This window comes from Canis aureus, chromosome 4, assembly GCF_053574225.1.
Source record: "Canis aureus isolate CA01 chromosome 4, VMU_Caureus_v.1.0, whole genome shotgun sequence".
In the NCBI taxonomy this organism is placed as follows: domain Eukaryota; kingdom Metazoa; phylum Chordata; class Mammalia; order Carnivora; family Canidae; genus Canis; species Canis aureus.
Window position 1 is genome coordinate 76,550,284 of NC_135614.1, and position 18,733 is coordinate 76,569,016.

The 18,733-nt window shown below is 36.8% G+C and overlaps 1 protein-coding gene, 1 long non-coding RNA gene and 1 other non-coding gene across 23 annotated transcripts in view; 2 read left to right on the forward strand and 1 right to left on the reverse strand.

The window, feature by feature from the left end:
* Positions 1-18,733, forward strand: part of LOC144313027 (uncharacterized) — a 196,180-nt gene that overhangs the window by 108,916 nt on the left and 68,531 nt on the right. For 16 of the 21 annotated variants that reach the window (XM_077896315.1, XM_077896316.1, XM_077896308.1 and 13 more), the window contains one exon: positions 9,962-10,102. The gene's annotated coding sequence lies outside the window, so the exon portion shown is untranslated. Of the gene's footprint in view, positions 1-9,731; positions 9,876-9,961; positions 10,103-18,733 lie in introns of all 21 variants that reach the window. The other 5 variants (XM_077896309.1, XM_077896312.1, XM_077896321.1 and 2 more) reach the window with 1 other exon arrangement.
* LOC144313028 (uncharacterized) overlaps positions 1-18,733 on the reverse strand; it is a 129,057-nt gene that overhangs the window by 108,836 nt on the left and 1,488 nt on the right. The window lies entirely within an intron of this gene.
* LOC144313115 (U4 spliceosomal RNA) lies at positions 4,850-4,984 on the forward strand. Its single transcript, XR_013378844.1, has one exon. It is a non-coding gene; the product is annotated as a U4 spliceosomal RNA (small nuclear RNA).

An 18,733-nucleotide genomic window follows, 5' to 3' on the forward strand; every position in this document is an offset into this window, starting at 1 on the left:
ATATATAATGTGTATATATAGATATATACACACATAAAGGGGGCCTATATTCTGGAGGGATGTGTGTATATATATATATATAATTCTAGAATAGTGCTAGGCATTTAAATTGATACTCATTAAACATTTGTTGAAGTGGTAGATGAATAATAGAGCAAATATGGGTATATACTGTTAGCATTAAAAAGATATTCATATTAAAATATATGTGTGACTCACTGAAATGGCACCTTGTTGTTGTTCTTGTTCTTGAACCTGGCTATATTATTTAATTATTTAGCCTGCTTCAAATTTGCCCAGTCTACCTCCATACTTCCCAATGATGGTAATGTGTCTGAAGAACCATAATTTCAGTGCTGGAGGAACTTACTGGTTCTATATTTTTATTTTTCCTATAAATTGAAATTCATCTGTATCCTGGTTTCTTTCTCTCTCTCTCTCTCTCTCTCTCTTTTTTTTTTTGCAAATGTATTTTTTATTTTCTTTTTTTTTCAATTTTATTAAATTTTTCCTTTTAATTCCAGCATAGCTAACATAAGATGTTATATTAGTTCTGAGTGTACAATACAGTGATTCAACAATTCTACACATTACTCAGTGCTCATCATGATAAGTGTACTCTTAATTCCCCTCACCTATGTCACCCTTCCCTCCACCCACCTGCCCCTGTAACCATCTTTTTGTTCTCTATAATTAAGTCTGTTCCTTGATTTGTTTCTGACTCTCTGTTTTATTTGTTTCATAAATTCTAAATATGAGTAAATTCATATGGTATTTGTCTTTGACTAACTTATTTCACTTAGCATTATACTCTCTAGCTCTATCCATGTTGTTGCAATTGGCAAGATTTCATTCTTTTTTGTAATTGGATAATTCCATTATATATACACCTCATTTCTTTATCCATTCATCAATACATGGACACTTGGGCTGCTTCCATAATTTGGCTGCTATAAGTAATGCTGTAAAAAACAAGGGGTGCATATATCCTTTTAATTTAGTGTTTTGTATTCTTTGGGTAAGTATCCAGTAGTAGGAATTACTGGATCATATGGTAACTCTATTTTTAATTTTTTGAGGAACTTTCATTTTGTCTACCCCAGTGGCTGCACCAGTTTACATTCCCACCAACAGTACACAAGGGTTCCTTTTTTTCCACATCCTCACCAACACTTGTTTTTTATTTTGATTTCTCCACATCCTCACAAACATGTATTTCTTTTATTTTTGCCATTATAAGAGATGTAAGGTGATATCTCATGGTTTTGATTTTCATTTCCCTGATGAGGAGTGATGAGCATCTTTTCATGCATCTGCTGGCCATCTGGATGTCTTTTTTGGAGAAATGTCTATTCATATCTTCTGGCCATTTTTCAGTTGGATCATTTGGCTTTTTGTGTGTTGAGTTATATAAGTTCTTTATTTATTTAGGATACTAACCCTTTATCAGTTATGTCATTTGTAAATTTCTCTCTTTCAGTAGGTTCCCTTTTAGTTTTTTTTTTTTTAATGTTTCCTTTGCTGTACAGAATCTTTTTATTTTAATGTATTCTCACTAGTTTATTTTTGCTTTTGTTTCCCTTGCCTCAGGAGACATATCTAGAAAATGATGCTACAGTTGATGTCAGAGATATTACTGCCTGTGCTTTCTTCTAGGATTTTTATGGTGTCCGGTCTCACATTTAGGTCTGCGATCCATTTTGAGCTTACTATTGTGTATAATGTGAGGAAGTGGTCCAGTTTCATTCTTTTACATGTAGCTATACAGTTTTCCCAACACCATTTGCTGAAGAGATGTTCTTTTTCTCATTATTCTTATCTACTTTGTCAAAGATTAATTGACAATGTAACTATGGGTTTGCTTTTGGGCTTTCTAATCTGTTCCATTGATCTGTGTATCTGTTTTTATGCCAGTACAGTGCTGTTTTGATTACTACAGCTTTGTAGTAGATCTTGAAATCTGGAATTGTAATGCATCCAGTTTTGTTCTTTTTCAAGATTGCTTTGTGTATTTAAGGTTTTTTTGTGGTTCCATTCAAATTTTAGGGTTATTTGTTCTATTTCTTTGAAAAATGCTATTGGTATTTTGATAGGGATTGCATTAAATCTGTAGATTGCTTGGGAGGTATGGACATTTTAATATTTATTCTTACAATACATGAGCATGGAATAACTTTCCATTTGTGTCATCTTCAATTTCTTTCAGTGTTTTATGTTATTCAGCCAAGCTTAAGTTCATCCCTAGGTATTTTATTATTTTTGGTGCAATTGTAAATGGGATTATTTTCTTAATTTCTCTTTGTGCTGCTTCATTATTACTGTATAGAAATGCAATGGATTTCTGTATATTGATTGTGTGTCCTGCAACCTTACTAAATTCATTTATTAGTTCTAGCAGTTTCTTGGCAGAGTCTTTAGTGATAGTTTTACTTCTTCTTACCAATTTGGATGTCTTTTATTTCTTTTTCTTTTCTGATTGCTATAGCTGGGACTTCTAATAATATGGTGAATAATAGTAGTGAGAGTGGACGTCCTTGTCTTGTTCTTGATCTTAGAGGAAAAGCTCTTTTTCACCATTGAGTGTGATATTAGTTATTCATTTTTCACATATGGTCTTTATTATTTTGAAGTATGTTTCCTCTAAACCTACCTTGTTGAGAGTTTTTATCATGAATGGATGTAGTACTTTGTCAAATGTTTTTCTGCATGTATTGAGTGATCATATGATTTTTTCTTTCCTCTTCTATCTTGAGGTATCATGTTGATTAATTTGTAAATATTGAAGCACTCTTGCATCCCAGGAATAAGTCCCCACTTAATTGTGGTGAATTATTTTTTAATGTATTGTTGGATTCAGTTTGCTAATATTTTGTTTAGGATTTTTGCATCTCTGTCCATTAGGGATATTGGCCTATTCTCTTTTTTGTGGTATCTTTATCTGGTTTTAATATCAGGATAAAATTGGCCTCACAGAATAAATTTGGAAGCTTTTCTTTCTCTTCTATTTTTGGAATAGTTTGAGATAATAGGTATTAACTCTTCTTTAAATATTTAGTAGATTTTGCCTGTGAAGCCATCTGGCCTTGGACTTTTGATTGTTTGGAGATTTTTTTATTCAATTTCATTGCTGGTAATGGGTCTGTTCAAATTTTCTATTTCTTCCTGATTCAGTTTTGGGAGGTTATACATTTCTAGGAGTTTATGGATTTCTTCCAGCTGTCCAATTTGTCGGCATATAATTTTTCCATAGCATTCTCTTATAATTCTTTGTATTTCTGGGTGTTAGTTATTATTTCTCCTCTTTTCACTTTTAAGTTTGTTTACTCGAGTCTTCTTTTTTTATGAGTCTGGCTAAAATTTATGTTTTGTTGATCTTTAAAGGAAACAACTCTTGATTTCTTTGATCTATTCTATTGCTTTTAAGTTTTTATTCATTTTTTTCTGCTCTAATGTTTATTAGTTCTCTCTTTCCATGTGTTTTGGGTTTTGGTTCTTTTAAACTCCTTTAGGTGTAAGGTTAGGTTGTTTATTTGAGATTTTTCTTGCTTCTTGAGGTAGGCTTGTATTGCTATAAACTTCTCTTAGAACAGATTTTGCTGCATCCCAAAGATTTTAGACCACCGTGTTTTCTATTTTATTTGTTTCCATGTGTTTTTATTTCCTCTTTGATTTTAGTTGACCCATTCATTGTTTAGTAGCGTGTTATTTAACCTTATGTATTTGTGGTCTTTCCCAATTTTTTCTTGTAGTTGATTTCTAGTTTCATAGTGTTGTAGTTGGAAAAGATGCATACTATGACCTCAGTCTTTCTGAACTTGTTGAGACTTCTTTGTGGCCTAACATGTGATCTATCCTGGAAAATGTTCCCTGTGCATTTGAAAAGAATGTGTATTCTGCTGTTTTAAGATGGAATATTCTAAATATATTGGTTAGGTCCATCTAGTCCAATGAACCATTCAAGGCCTTGTTGATTCTCTTTTTTGGATGATCTGTCCATTGATGTAAGTAGGGTGTTAAAGTCCCCTGCTATTACTGTATTACTCTTGAATACAAGAGTATTTATGTTTGCTAATTTGGGTACTCCCATGTTGGGTACATAAATATTTATAATTGGTATATCTTCTTGTTGGATTGCCCCCTTTATTATTATACAGTGTCCTTCTCCGTATCTTGTTACAGTCTTAGTTTTCTTTTTTAAGATTTTATTTATTTATTCATGAGAGACACAGAGTAGAGAGAGGCAGAGATATAGGCAGAGAGAGAAGCAGGCTCCATGCAGGGAGCCCGGTGTGGGACTTGATCCTGGAACTCCAGGATCACCACCTGAGCCAAAGGCAGATACTCAACTTCTGAGCCACCCAGGCATCCCTACAGTCTTACTTTTAAAGTCTATCTTTTTCAGTATAAGTATTGCTACTCTGGCTTTCATTTGATGTCCATTCGCATGAAAAATGCTTCTCTAACCCTCACTTTCAATCTGCATGTGTCTTTAGGTCTAAAATGAGTCTCTTGCAGGCGACCTATATATGAGTCTTGTTTTTTTATCTACTCTGTCATCCTGTGTCTTTTGAGTGGAGTGTTTAGTCCATTTATATTTAAAGTAATTTTTTAGTGTTTTTAGGACATGACCTTGCCTCCCAGTTCCTTGGGAATTTGTTTTGTTTTGTTTAAGTAGTCTCTACACCCAAAGTGGGGCTTAAACTCATGACTCCAAGATCTAGAGTTGGATGATCTATTGACTGGGCCAACCAGGCACTACAGAATAATTAATGATGTGTATTTACTGCCATTTTGTTATTTGTTTTATGGTTGTTTTTGTAGTTTTTCTCCATTCCTTTCTTCCATTGCCAGCTTTGCGTGGTGGCAGTATTGTAGCCAATGAGGTTTATCCAAGGCACAATTATTGCTAATTAAAAACTTTCTTCCATTGCTCTCTTTCATGGTTTGCTGACTTTCTTTAGTGATATATTTGGATTCCTTTCTCTTTATTTTTTGCATATCTTTTACTCATTTTTGATTTGTGGTTACCATTTGGTTTGTATATAATATCTTTTATATATAGCAGTCTTGTATTAAGCTGATGGTTGCTTAAGTTAGAACCCATTGTTTACTCCTCTCCTCCCCCCATTTTAGGTATATGGTGTCTTACTTCACACCCATTTGTTTTGTGAGTCCCTTGACTGATTTTTACAGATATATTTATTTTTACTGCTTTTGTGCTTCCTACTTTCCCTACTATTGCATAGTTTTTCTTTCTACTCAGAGAGTTCCCTTTCACATTTCTTAGAGAATTTAATGGTTTTGAATTCCCTTAATTTTTATTTAGGAAACTCTTTACCTCTCCTTTATTTTACTTTATTTTTTTTAAGATTTATTTCTTTATTCATGAGAGGCACAGAGACAAAGAGACAGAGACATAGGAGGAGGGAGAAGCAGGCTCCTCACAGGGAGCCTGAGGTGGGACTCCATCCTAGATCCTAGGATCAGGCCCTGAGCCAAAGGCAGACACTCAACTGCTGAGCCACCCAGGAATCCTTTTACCTCTCCTTCTATTCTGAATAATAATAGTCTTGCTGGTTAGAATATTCTTGGATGCAGATTTTTTTTTCCTTTGAGCACTTGAATACATCATGACACTCCCTTCTGGCCTGCAGTTTCTGCTGAAAAATCATCTGATGGCCTTAAGTGGTTCCCTTGTATGTAACTGTTTTCTCTATCTCTCTCTCTTTCTCTCTCTGTCTCTCTCTCTGCTTTTAAAATTATCTCTTTATTACTACTTTTTGCCATCTTTTTATTTTATTTTTTTCACTTTCATTTTATTTTTATTTTTTTAATAATAAATTTGTTTTTTATTGGTGTTCAATTTGCCAACATACAGAATAACACCCAGTGCTCATCCCATCAAGTGCCCCCCTCAGTGTCCGTCACCCATTCACCCCCACCCCCCACCCTCCTCCCCTTCCACCACCCCTAATTCGTTTCCCAGAGTTAGGAGTCTTTATGTTCTGTCTCCCTTTCTGACATTTCCTACCCATTTCTTCTCCCTTCCCTTCTATTCCCTTTCACTATTATTTATATTCCCCAAATGAATGAGAACATATAATGTTTGTCCTTACTTTTTGCCATCTTAATTACTATTTCTTGGTGTGGACCTCCTTGGGTTTATTTTGTTGGGGGAATCTCTGCCTCCTGGATCTGGATTTCTATTTCCTTCCCTAAATTTAAGAAGTTTGCAGTTATTATTTCTTCAAATAAATTTTCTGCTCCTGGGGCACCTGGGTGGCTCAGTCAGTTAAGTGTCTGCCTTCAGTTCAGTTCATGATCTCAAGGTCCTAAGATTTGGGCCCCACGCTCTGTTCCCTACTTGGGGAGGGGCCTGCTTCTCCCTCTCCCTCTGCCTACTGCTCCCCCTGCTTGTGTACTCTCTCTCACTCTGTCAAGTAAATTTTTAAAAAAATATTTTAAAAAATTCTGTTCTCTTTTCTTTCTTTCTTTTTTTTTTTTAAGATTTTATTTATTTATTCATGATAGACACAGAGAGAGAGGCAGAGACACAGGCAGAGGGAGAAGTTTTTTTTAAATCTCATTGCTAAGGGTCTAACTGATGTCTTCCATTCTTTTCTCAAGTCCAGTGAGTATTTTTATGACCATTACTTTAAATTCTCTATCAGGCATATTACTTATCACCATTTCACTTAGGTCTCTTGCTGTGGTATTGTCCTGTTCTTTCATTTGTGACATATTTTTCTGTCTTTTCAGTTTGTCTAACTCTTTGTTTTTGTTTCTCTATGTTAGGAAGGACAGCTATATCTCCTGCACTTGAAAATAATGCGCTTCCCCAGAAGAGATCCTATAGTACCCTGCTGTGCAGTCCCCTGTTCACTAGAACCTGGCACTTTGGGGGTATCTCCTATTTGTGATGCCTACACCCTGCTGTTGTATCTGGCTGCCTTTTCCTTCAGTCCAGCCATCTGCAGTGGCTCTCTTTGCCTGCTGTGGGCAGTGTTTGATCCTTACAGTGTTGGTGAGCCAGACTGAGGACACCTTGGACTTGAATGGAGTCAGACCAGGAATTTGCCAGAGATGTAGTAGCACCAAACTGCAGGGCACTTTCACTGTATTGTCCCCTGAAAAGCTTTCAGTGGTAGGCAGGGCCTGCAGTCAGACCAGTTGTCCACCTCCAGCCCACTGCTGGGGCCTCCATCGGACTTGTGTTTGTGTTTATCTTTCCCACTCTCCAGATGTTGGCCACTATAGGGGTTGCTTGCACACTGCCAGGCCTGTGACACTGCCTTGTATGGGTTCTGGCCAAGACAGTTCTGAAGAGGGCAGATCCACCCAAGCACAAGAGTGAGGCAGGTGCAACAATGCTAGCAAGCTTTGCCTGTCTCCTTTCCTCTATGGGAGGGCCCTGCAGCACCTGGACTGAGGCAGGCTGTCTGGAGAGGTAGATTGGCAAAAGCACAACATGGGGGTGTGGGGCAGCAATGCTCACTAGTTAGATAGCAAGTCCTGGAGGTGTCAGTATGTTTATCCTGGGCAGCAGGGCAGGGAAATGGCACCTGCCAGTTCCTTTGCTCCCAGAGGAGTTCCCCAGGGATTTCTGTCCTTTTGGGACATGCTCTGATATTAGTAAATAACTCTTCCTCCCATATGCCCCAGGCACTTTTCAGACTGTTGCTTCTATGGCTGTATCTCCACAGGCTGTTGTGTTCTCTCTTTAGGGACAGAAACTCCGTTTCCTCTAGCCTACCAGCTTTCCCAGAGCTGAGCAGCTGATTTCTTTACAATTCCAGGTTTTAAATCCCACTAGTTGTAAGAACTCATGAAATTCAACCCCTCTGGTTTTCAAAGCCAACTGTTACAGGAATTCATCTTCCCTGTGTGGGATCCCCAGTGTGGGCATTTGTTGCTCTCCCTCTCTGTTTCCATCGTGTCCCTCCCTCCTGTAGACAGTCCCTCAAGTTCATTTAGTTTCCAACCACTTCTCTGCCCTCCTTTCCTCTTTGTGGCCTCTTTATATTCAGTTGTGGAGTTTATTCTGCCAATCTTCATGTTGTTTTCTGGGTTGTAAACACTGATGAAAGTGTCATCTAGTTGTATCCATGGGACAAGGTGAGCTTAGGGTCTTCCTACTCTGCCATCTTCCCCAGAAGTCCTCTGGGAATGGCACCTTCTTGAGAGCAAATCTATGGCTTATGTTTCTTTTAATCCTGTACTTTTCTCTATTTCCTTCTGTGCCCATAACAGTATTTTGTGTGTGGCAGATGGGCCATACATTTAGTTGACTGATTAAGGAAAGGAAGGAAGAGAAAATGGTGCTATATTAATTTGCTAGGGTTGCCATAACAAAGCACAGACTGAGTGGCTTGAATAGCTGAAATTTATTTTCTCACTATTCTAGTGGCTAGAAGTCCAAGATCAAGGTACCTTTTCTTCTAGGCCTCTCTCCTTGGCTTATAGATGTCTTTTTTACTGTATCTTCGCATTCTCTTTCCTATATAACTATGTTCAAATTTCCTTTTCTTAGAAGGACAACAGTTGTATTATGTTAGGGCCCACCCTATTAACCCCATTTTAACTTAATCATTTCTTGAATCCCACTTTGAAGTACTGGGGTTTAAGGCTTCAATACATGAATTTTTAGAGGATACAGTTCAGCTTATCTCAGATGCTCTGCAGTAGAGTGCCTATAAGCTCCCTGTAACCCACCTTTGTGGCACACAGCTAATCATGTTCTGCCTTTGTTCATCCTCTTTGTTCAAGAGGATCATGTGGATGCTCACACCCTTTTCTTCCCTAACATCTTGTCTGTTGCCTATAATATAAAGCCAATGATCTTTAGCCCAATATTCAAAACTTCCAATCTAAACTTACTTCCTCCTCTCCACTACATAAACTCTCTCTTGCAGCCAAATTCAGGCTAGGAGCTCTCCTAGTAAATTAAGTTCATTCCCACTCTTGTGCCTTTGTTAAGAAAATCTTTGCACCTGAAATGCTCTCTTTCCCTCCTCATCTACTTAAATTCTGCTCCTTCCACAGCCATCTAGAACCTTCCTCTTCATGAAGCCTTCCAGGCCACCATGAGCCCTTCCTCTTTCTGTGCCCTCATAGCACTTGACTACTCAGTGCAGTCCATGGACCAGCATCTTCTAGGAGCTGTTTAGAAATGCAAAAGCTCAAGCTGCACTCAGACTACCAATGAGAAGCTGTGTTTTATCAAGAAAACCAAGGGAACTGTATGCACATTTACGTTTGAGAGATCCTGCTGTCTGCCAGCTGGCTGATCCCCCTTTGACTCTTCCACTCTGCTTTAGTAGCTTTGCTTGCTTTATTGCATTGAATTGTTTGATTTTCAAATGGATTACACCTTATGTAAATATTTTTATAGTTCTACAGCTCTTTCAAAGCAAATTTAGAGTCAATTAACAAATATAGAGATGCCTGAGTGGCTCAGTGGCTTAGCCCAGGGTGTGATCCTGGAGTTCCAGATGGAGTCCCACATCGGGCTCCCTACATAGAGCCTGCTTCTCCCTCTGCCTGTGTCTCTGCTTCTCTCTATATATGTCTCTCATAAATAAATAGATAAATAAATAAATAAATAAATAAATAAATAAATAAATAAATAAATAAAATCTTTTTTAAAAAAATTAACAAATATAATTTGAACATCTATGTACTGGGAAATAAACCTTAGAACTTAAAATCTGGCACAAACTTTCTCCTGCTAGAAAACACAGAAGAGGACTCATCACATAGCATTCAAAGCTATCACCTCAATACAGGAGGCAGAGAGCCACTTTCACCCTCTAGACCATTAGCAGAGATACCTGGACCAGACTAAGGAAAATTCAGTCAAACCTAAGAGTTTGGAGGTATGAATGCATAAGGGCCCAGTCCCTAGCAAAGCTTTGACAAGTAGCACATTGAGCAGCTGTGTTCTGTGGCCTCTGTCTTCCAGATCCATCTTCTCTGAAGTCATGGGAGTTGTGCCTTTCAGAGAAAAGAACACAGACTGACAAAGGAAGACTAATATCCTTTAATGCCTGAGATGAAGCATGAGAAGCTTGGTCATTTGAAAAATACCAAAGACATTCTTGAGGTAATTTAAGCATGAGGAAAAATGATAATGAAACAGTATGGCTTAGGTAGCAATGTTCATGATTAACTTCCCTTTATGTGTGTGTGCTTGTGTTTATGCGTTCATGTGTGTATCCATTTTTGTACCTTTGGATGTGGAAATAATTTCAAACATTTAGAAAAGCTGTAAGAATGTCACCTACTGTTAATATATTGCTCCCATTTATCAATTATAGACTTCTCTCTCTCACTTCCTTATTCTTTCTCCCTCTCTGTCTGTATTTATATATATTCACACACATATATAAAATTAATTTTTGAACCATTTGAGAGTCCTACATCAAGCCACTTTACCTCTATATATTTCAGGGTGTATTTTTAAGAGTATGAACATTCTCTTATAAAACCACAGTTACTGTAACATTAAGCTTCCTAATTTCTCTTGGCTTTGTTTCACCATTAAGATGACCACTTCCTACTTGATTAATATTTTTGGTGTTGCTCTCACATTTTGATTGATAAGCAATTTTCAGTGTAATTTACAGTTGTGAAAACACTTCACTATTACACCAGGTTTTTCCTACAAGCTCTTGGCTCTGCTGTGTTCACCTTCTCCCCTTTATCAGACCACCTCTAATAATTGGACTACAATAATATAGAACGTAAGGCGGTCACTAAAAATTTTTTACTTCATTTGCCCAGTTAGTGTTTGATCTGAAATCCATCCCATTATCATTAGAGAAAAATTGGATAATATATCTGAGGAAAAACTCAAGCCATTTTTATTATGGGCTGTATCAGGCTTTTGGCTATGGTTTTCGATTATTGTCTCTTAAGAAACAGAGATAAAAGACAGAACAAAGAATGGCAGGAGTTACACTCTGAAATGTGCAGGGAACTGGATTGATTTCATAAATTAAAAGGCAAAAACTCATCTTTTCAAATTATTAAAATAGCACTTCTCATTCTATGTATTATTTTTAAAAATGTAGTTCAGCTGAGCCATAATATGCCCTTCCAAAAGATAAAATGTCTTAATATTCAGAAAGACCATATTGTGCATTTGACCTGTATAGCAGCTCTTTATAAAGATTGGTCTGAAGGGAACTACATGGAGTCCCTTAAGTCCTACTTTCATATTGTATGCCCCACTGGCATCAGTAAACATAAGTGATTTTTACTCTTTTTAATGTGTGTGTATATATCCCTGTGATTCACGAAACAGGTTCTACAAAACAAGTTTTATAAATATATCAAAACTATATTCTGATTGTATTCTCATGCATCTATGGTGACCTAGAACCAGTGAATAATTTGTTCAAACACCCAATTAGCATGTAATGCCTAAATTTACATAAAAGTTAATGGAGTCTCAAATACTCCATTAACTCTCGTTGAATATTTACCACCATTCCCCATTAGGCTGCCTATAAAATGATTTCTACTAAATTAAATTAGGCTTATAAAGCTATAATTAAGTTATTAATGTGTTTTTTCAAGACTTAATCTTTGAACTTGTTTTATCTTATATCTCTGCTTGCTTCCTTGGTGATTATATCTCGTCTCATAACTAAATATAATCTGTATCTCCTGTCTCACTAGTCCCTCCTCTCTCTCTTGAATTCCTGAGCCATATATACAACTGTCCATTGACTCTTCCTGTCTAGTAGGTATCTCCCAAACCTCCAACGCTTGCAGTCTTCCCATCTCAATAAATGAAAACCTTTTTCTCCAGTACCATAGACTAAAATCCTTTGTGCCACCATGGACCCCATTATTTTTCTCACATTCTTCACCAGATCCATCAGAAAATCCTGCCATCTTCACCTTCAAAATATATTCCAAATTTGACCACTTCTTACCACATCACTGATAACACTCTGGACAAGCCACTATCATCTCTCACCTGGATTACTGCAAAAATTACCTTACTTACCTCACTAGTCTTTTCTGGTACCACCACCCTCAATCTTTTCTCCAGAAAGAAGCCAAAGCAATCTCTTCAATACCCAAATCAGGGCTTCCTGTTCAGACCATGATAAAGCAGCTGGTATTGAACCTATCCAACTATAAAACTGGATAAAATATATATATATAATAAGATATTGGACCGAAATCAACACAATGCTACAAACTTTAAGAGGAGGGACTTACATGAGGTGATTTCTACCTTTTCTTTGACACTTTTCAAAGAGTAGCAGTTTGGTGGGCTGAAGAAACCAAAGTGAGAGTTCAGGAATGCTAAAGTGGCTGGGATTTAAGAGAGGGCCTTGTCAGGGTACCAGAAATAAAGGAATCACAGAGAAGGAACCCCCAAGAGATGCATGGAAATTCTGGGACTTTAACTGAATGTTGAGCTACATGTGAGGGACTTTAACTGAGTGTTGAACTACATGTGTGCAAGGAAAGATTCCACGGGGCCTATTGGAGAACAGCTTCTAGGATGCTGAAAGTTGGAGAAAAATTTCCAAAGCCACAGTGTTTGGGAGAAGGTAGATATCTTGTTTAGCTAGAGAAGACAGGTTTTGATGAATACTCTATGTTGACATCACAAAAAGATTATGAGCTATAAGAAATACATTTTAAATTTTCTAGATTAATCACTAAAAGAACAATATCACAAAATATGGACAACTTGATTCTAAAAATTATAAGGACATGCAAAGAACCAAGAATAAGACAACTTTAAAGAAAGATAAAGTTGGAAAATTTACATTATCATATTTTAAGATTTCTTTCAAATCTACAAAAATTAAGAGAATATGGTACTAGTGAAAGCTTAGATAAATAGAGCAATGTTAGACTCTAGAAATAAACTCGTATATATTACCACATGATATACAGCAAAGGCACCATTATAATCTAGTGTGGGAGGAATAATATGTTTAATAAATAGTATTAGAACATTAAGGTATCAAAAAAAAAGAACATTAAGGTATCAAAACGGGGACAATATGTATATTCCCAGCCTCAAATCATATATAGAAATTCATTCAAGATGGACCATCAATTTAACTCAATTTAACTATAACAGATAAACCAAGTTTCTAGAAGAAAACATAGGCTTTTGCTTCTGTATGAGGCAAAGATTTCCTTAGTGGGACACATAAAGCAGTAACTATTTTTTAAAATGATAAATTGGATTTCATTAAAATAAAGAACTTCTGTTCATTAAAATGAATCATCAGGGAGGTAAACAGCAGGCTCCAAACTAGAAAACTATATTTCAACACATGTAGCTAAAAAATATTTTGGATATAAAATATATCAAGAGCTATAAATCAGTAAGAAAAAAACATTAAAACGGACAGAACTTGAACAGCTACTTCATTTCTAGATGGTCAAAAAGTATGTGCTTTTGAGCATCTAAAAGTGCTCAATATTGGGGCACCTGGTTGGCTCAGTGGTTGAGCATCTGCCTTTGGCTCAGGTCATGATCCCAGGGTCCTGGGATCTAGTCCTGCATCAGGCTCCCCGTAGAGACCCTGCTTCTCCCTCTGGCTATGTCTCTGCCTCTCTCTGTGTCTCTCATGAATAAATTTTTTAAAATCTTTAAAAAATGCTCAATATTATTACCTATCAGGAAAATGCAAGCTAAGACCACTTTGTGGTACCATTACACACCTACCAGAATGTCTTTTAAAAAGATTGACAGTATCAAGCATTGGCAAGGATGTCTAGTAACTGGAACTCTCTCTCATATATTGTCGATAGAATGTATCTCATAGAATGTATTTGTTCAACCACTTAGCAAAAATTTTTGGCCATATGTATTAAAGCCAAACATATGCCCACCCTATGACTCAGCATGTCTGTTCATACCCAAGATAAACTAGTGCATGTATTCACCAAAAAATATATATATAAATGTTCATAACATCTTTATTCCTAATAGCCAAAGCCCCAAAGCAACCCAAATGCCCATCAGTAGGAGAATGGATAAATGATAGTATATTCATCCATACAATGGAATAGTACACCACAATGAAAGAGAGAAAACCACTGATATGTGCAATAACATGAATGAATCTCAAAATATACAGTTGAGCACAAAAATCCTGATAAAAAATATATTGCATAGTTCCCCTTAAATGTGGTTCAAAGGACAAACAAAACTAATCAGTGGTATTAGAAGACAGAAGATTGATTACCTCATTGAGGAAGTGGAACATGGACTGAAAGTAGCAAGGAATCTTTTCAGTTCATGGCAATCTTCCATATCTTAATCCAGGTGTTGGCTGCATGGGTGGATACATATGTAAAATTTTACTGAGCTACCCACTTAAGGTTTGTGCATTTGTGTTTAAGTCTACCAATGTGTAAGTTACATCTCAATTTTTTTACTACTTTAGAGGGGGAAAAAAAGTCCAATCATGTCACTTCTCTGTTTAAACCTTCCGATGGCTGGCTTCCCATCTCACCCTTCAGAAAATCCCAAATCCTTTCTGTTTAACATAGCCTGCCTACACAATCTACCTCCCCACCAGTTCCCATAATGCTCCATCCTGCTATTTCTGAAATATATCAGGTGTTCTTCTGGTCTCAGGGCCATTGCTCTTCCCTCAAAGGCTCTTTGTATACTCATTGCTATTAACATAGCATGATTTTATGGAGTATTTATTATTGGTCTCCTACACCTGACTGTAAGCTCAATGAGGGCAGACATTTTTGTCAGTTTTATCCATCATCATATCCTTAGCATCTAGGAGAGTCTGACATATGATAGGTGCTCAATAAATATTTTGCAATGAATGAATGAATAAACCATCATCATAACATTTTCACTAAATATTGGACACCTTTTGTGCACGCTTCATATTCTCTCACCCAGTCTCTTATTCCAACCATCCTATAGCATCCAATTCCATACAGACTTTGTCCAGATTGTCCTATCTTTAATGTGATAGTGACTCATCTTGGACCATGTGAGGCATCTTTCACTTCTTGCATTCAGGCTTTCTCTAATGCCAAAGTGTAGGAGTCTACTTCCTACATGAGAACAACCCAAAAGAGTGGGACAGCTAATTCCATTGAAAAGATCCTTGATCACTGGGGAGAAAAGCTAATGGATAAATTCATCCTCCTTTAATCTTCTAAGGCAAAGGTAAGCATTTTTTTTTTTTTTTTGGTAAGGGGCCAGATAGAAAATAATTTAGGTTTACAAGCCATACAGTCTCTTTCACAACTACTTGACTCTGCCATCATAACCTGAATACACCATAGGAAATAAATAAATGAATGATGTAGCTGTGTTCTAATAAAACTTTATTTACATAAATAGCTGCCCAGGCAGATTTTGCCCCAGAGGCCATCATTAGCCAACTCTTACTTAAGGCAACAGTATGAGAAACATTTCAAAAGGCTCATCATAAGTTCCCAACAGGATCAAGTACCTATACTGCTTTTCCTACAATGGTTTTCAAATCAATAATGCATCCCTGTTTTGGCTTTTCCTACTTCCCTGTTTCACTTTCCATCTTTCTTCAGAACCACTTCCCAAATAAATTACCTACATGCAAGCCTTAGTTTCATGTTGTTTTCAGAGGAACCCAGGCTATACCATGGTTCTTAAAAAGCATGATTGTATTGGTTTTTTTTAAGATTTTATTTATTTATTCATGAGATACACACAGAGGGAGGCAGAGACATAGGCAGAAGGAGAAGCAGGCTCCACACAGGGAGCCCGATGAGGGACCTGATCCCAGGACCCCAGGATCACACCCTGGGCCAAAAGCAGATGCTAAACCACTGAGCCACCCAGGCATCTCACATGACTACCTTCTTACCATAGGTCAAATACCGTTTGGTTCCTGATAGTAAGTACAAACAGTCCTTAATCTCATAATAGGCTATTTTACTGGAAAATATACCATAAGTAAAAATTATATGAACCAAACTGATTTTTCTAAGAAACAGTGTAACTAGTTCTTTGGGTTCAAGGACCAGATGCCATTTTTCCTGAAAGCATTTTTAAGCAAACGTTATAGCCGTGGCCAAAATAGTAAACAAAATATAAAACATTTAATATAACAACTTAGATTATCAAACTGTACAAAATTCTCTTATTTTTGTGATTCCTCCCTCAATTTTATTTAACGTATTAGAAGAATACCTAATGTGATGAAACTCTGACAGATATTCATGAGGAAATGTCAAACCATTTTTAATGGCAGTTGAAATTTGATCCAGGAATGTTAGGATTCCTGCTTTTGTGCTTTTCTTTTTTTTTTTTCAAGTTTTTTATGTGGCAACACAGGCTTAAGAATCAGTTGTTCATGAGAGACTCCTAACTCTGGGAAACGAACAAGGGGTAGTGGAAGGGGAGGTGGGTGGGGGGATGGGGTGACTGGATGATGGACACTGATGGGGGCACTTAATGGGATGAACACTGGCTGTTATACTATATGTTGGCAAATTGAACTCCAAAAATATATATACAAAAAAAGAATTAGTTGTTAAACGTTTGTTCCAGTGTTTTAAATTTTTTCCTCAAAATTATCTGTCTACTTATCATAACCCTTGACAAGTGGTAATATGCTTATATCTGCCAGATAAAGAGCTGAAAATATGAAATTCACTAGCTCAGATCACTGTAATAAATAGAGAACTATGACATAAATTCCCAATGTGGCAGCCTGCTGTTGCAAGCTAATGTTAAAAACACCGGCACTTGAAATCTATACATTTGTTAACTGTAGGTAGCCATTCCACAAGATTTGATGTTGTCTACAAAGAGATTTTACAGAGTATTGATGGTATTACTTCTGGAAGAAGAGCCAAAAAGCAAGGTCTTCTGGTAGAGAATAACTGCATAGGTTCATTTCCACTTACATGGGGAATTGAGTCCTTTCCTCAAGTTAAGATGCCAGGTTCAATTTCTGCCTCCTCTATTTCCTATTTCTACTTCACCTCGCTAAACCTCAGGGTTGTTTTGTTTTTTTTTTTAATCTGAAAGGCAAGAATAAAAATAGCACCAATCTCAAAGAGTGTTGTGAGGATTAAATAATGATTTATGAACAGAATTCTACATAGTTCCTAGCACACAACAAATACTTATTAGTAAATCTTGACTGCCACCGCTGTCATCATCATCATCACCATTTCTTTCAAAAGAGTATTTAAACTTTATCTTTTGTGGACCATTTAACACCTTTTCTTTTCTTCCATAAGTTTTGCATCCCAAAATTAGAGCAATGTTCCTCAATCCCTTTTAACTCCATTTATATAAGCATAAAACTGCATGCAGTACACTCCACATTCTGATAGGCTACCATAAATCATTGGAAACCTTAAGTAATGCATTCTTTCTTTTTAATTTTTATTTGGCTTTGGTTTATGCAGCTGAAATTATGAAATTATGTTCCCGTTGCCCCATTCCATATTGTATTCCCCATAGCCCTTGCTTCTGGTTTCCTGTCCTCAAGGAGTCCAGTCAGGGTAACAAACAAACAAACCAGTAACCTCGACATAGCTTTTAGAATTTTTCTAGTGGATGTAGTAGAAGAATAAAGGAGAATGCAATCAGGTCAACTTGAAATGGAGAGCAGATGGATGCCCTTCTCTTCTGCCCTCTAAATGCCTTTAACTCCTTATTAAAACATTTTCACTGGTCCATCCTCCCACTTACTTGAAAATTTTCTTTAATTATCATCACTACCCCTGCCCACATCCTCCACCATTATGCCTCCCCATTAAAATTCCCATTAGCTCAAAATATGATGTCAATGATATCTTAAGAGTGAAGAATAGATCAAACTAGTTCACACTAAAAGGAATAAATGACTCCTGCCTCAGTGCACTAGCTCATTCTATTTTCAGCTCTTTATATTGAAATTCCTTCCCCCTTAGTTTGGAAATAAAAGTATAAAGAGAGAATATCAAGAAATGCCAGTGTCGTCCTCCTCCTAGGAGATCTACATGGAAATCTTGAACTAGTTATCCCTAAGGGCTACATTCCCAAAGGTGGAATTTCAGTGTGACTGGCTCATGTGTATGTGTGTTTAGAGTGGTGGGGGAAGTGGGGAGGTTTGCCTGGATGTGAACAATTGCCCCTTACATAGCTCTTTGGAAAGTATGAATTTTTTGCATATTAAGTGGTCTTAGAGTAGGCCCTATCTATGAAGAGAAAATTTCAAATGATACATGTATTGCTGAGGCATATAAATGGTTCTTTGCAAATGTATAAGTATCCTTTTTACAGTAGGTAGCTTATGTAAGAGAGAGACATAATTTAAAATGAAATGTAGGAGTATGGAGTGATTATTAAGTTTCAAGGTAGATTCTTATGCTGTTGGCATCTTTGAGAAATAAAGCTTAATCCAAGATGATTTGAGATGAATCAGAGGGTAAAGAACACTACACAAATACTTCTGCTGTCTAAAGCTAAATTGCTTTTGGGCATTCCTCCATCTGTAAAGAGGCAGGAGACAAGATTAATGTTTGTTTGACATTCTAGCCATTAGGTACAAAGTTTAGTCTTCAGTGAGGAAAGGGAATCACTTGTAGTTTCAAAAAAAATGGGAGACAAAAAGCCTTCAGCTAAGGAAGGAAAAGTTTAGACTAGATATTAGGAAAAAGAATGTTCTTATGAACAAGAGCCACAGAGTATTAGAGTAGGTTCCCAAAAGAGGTCAAAGGAGCTCCTGTGCAATAA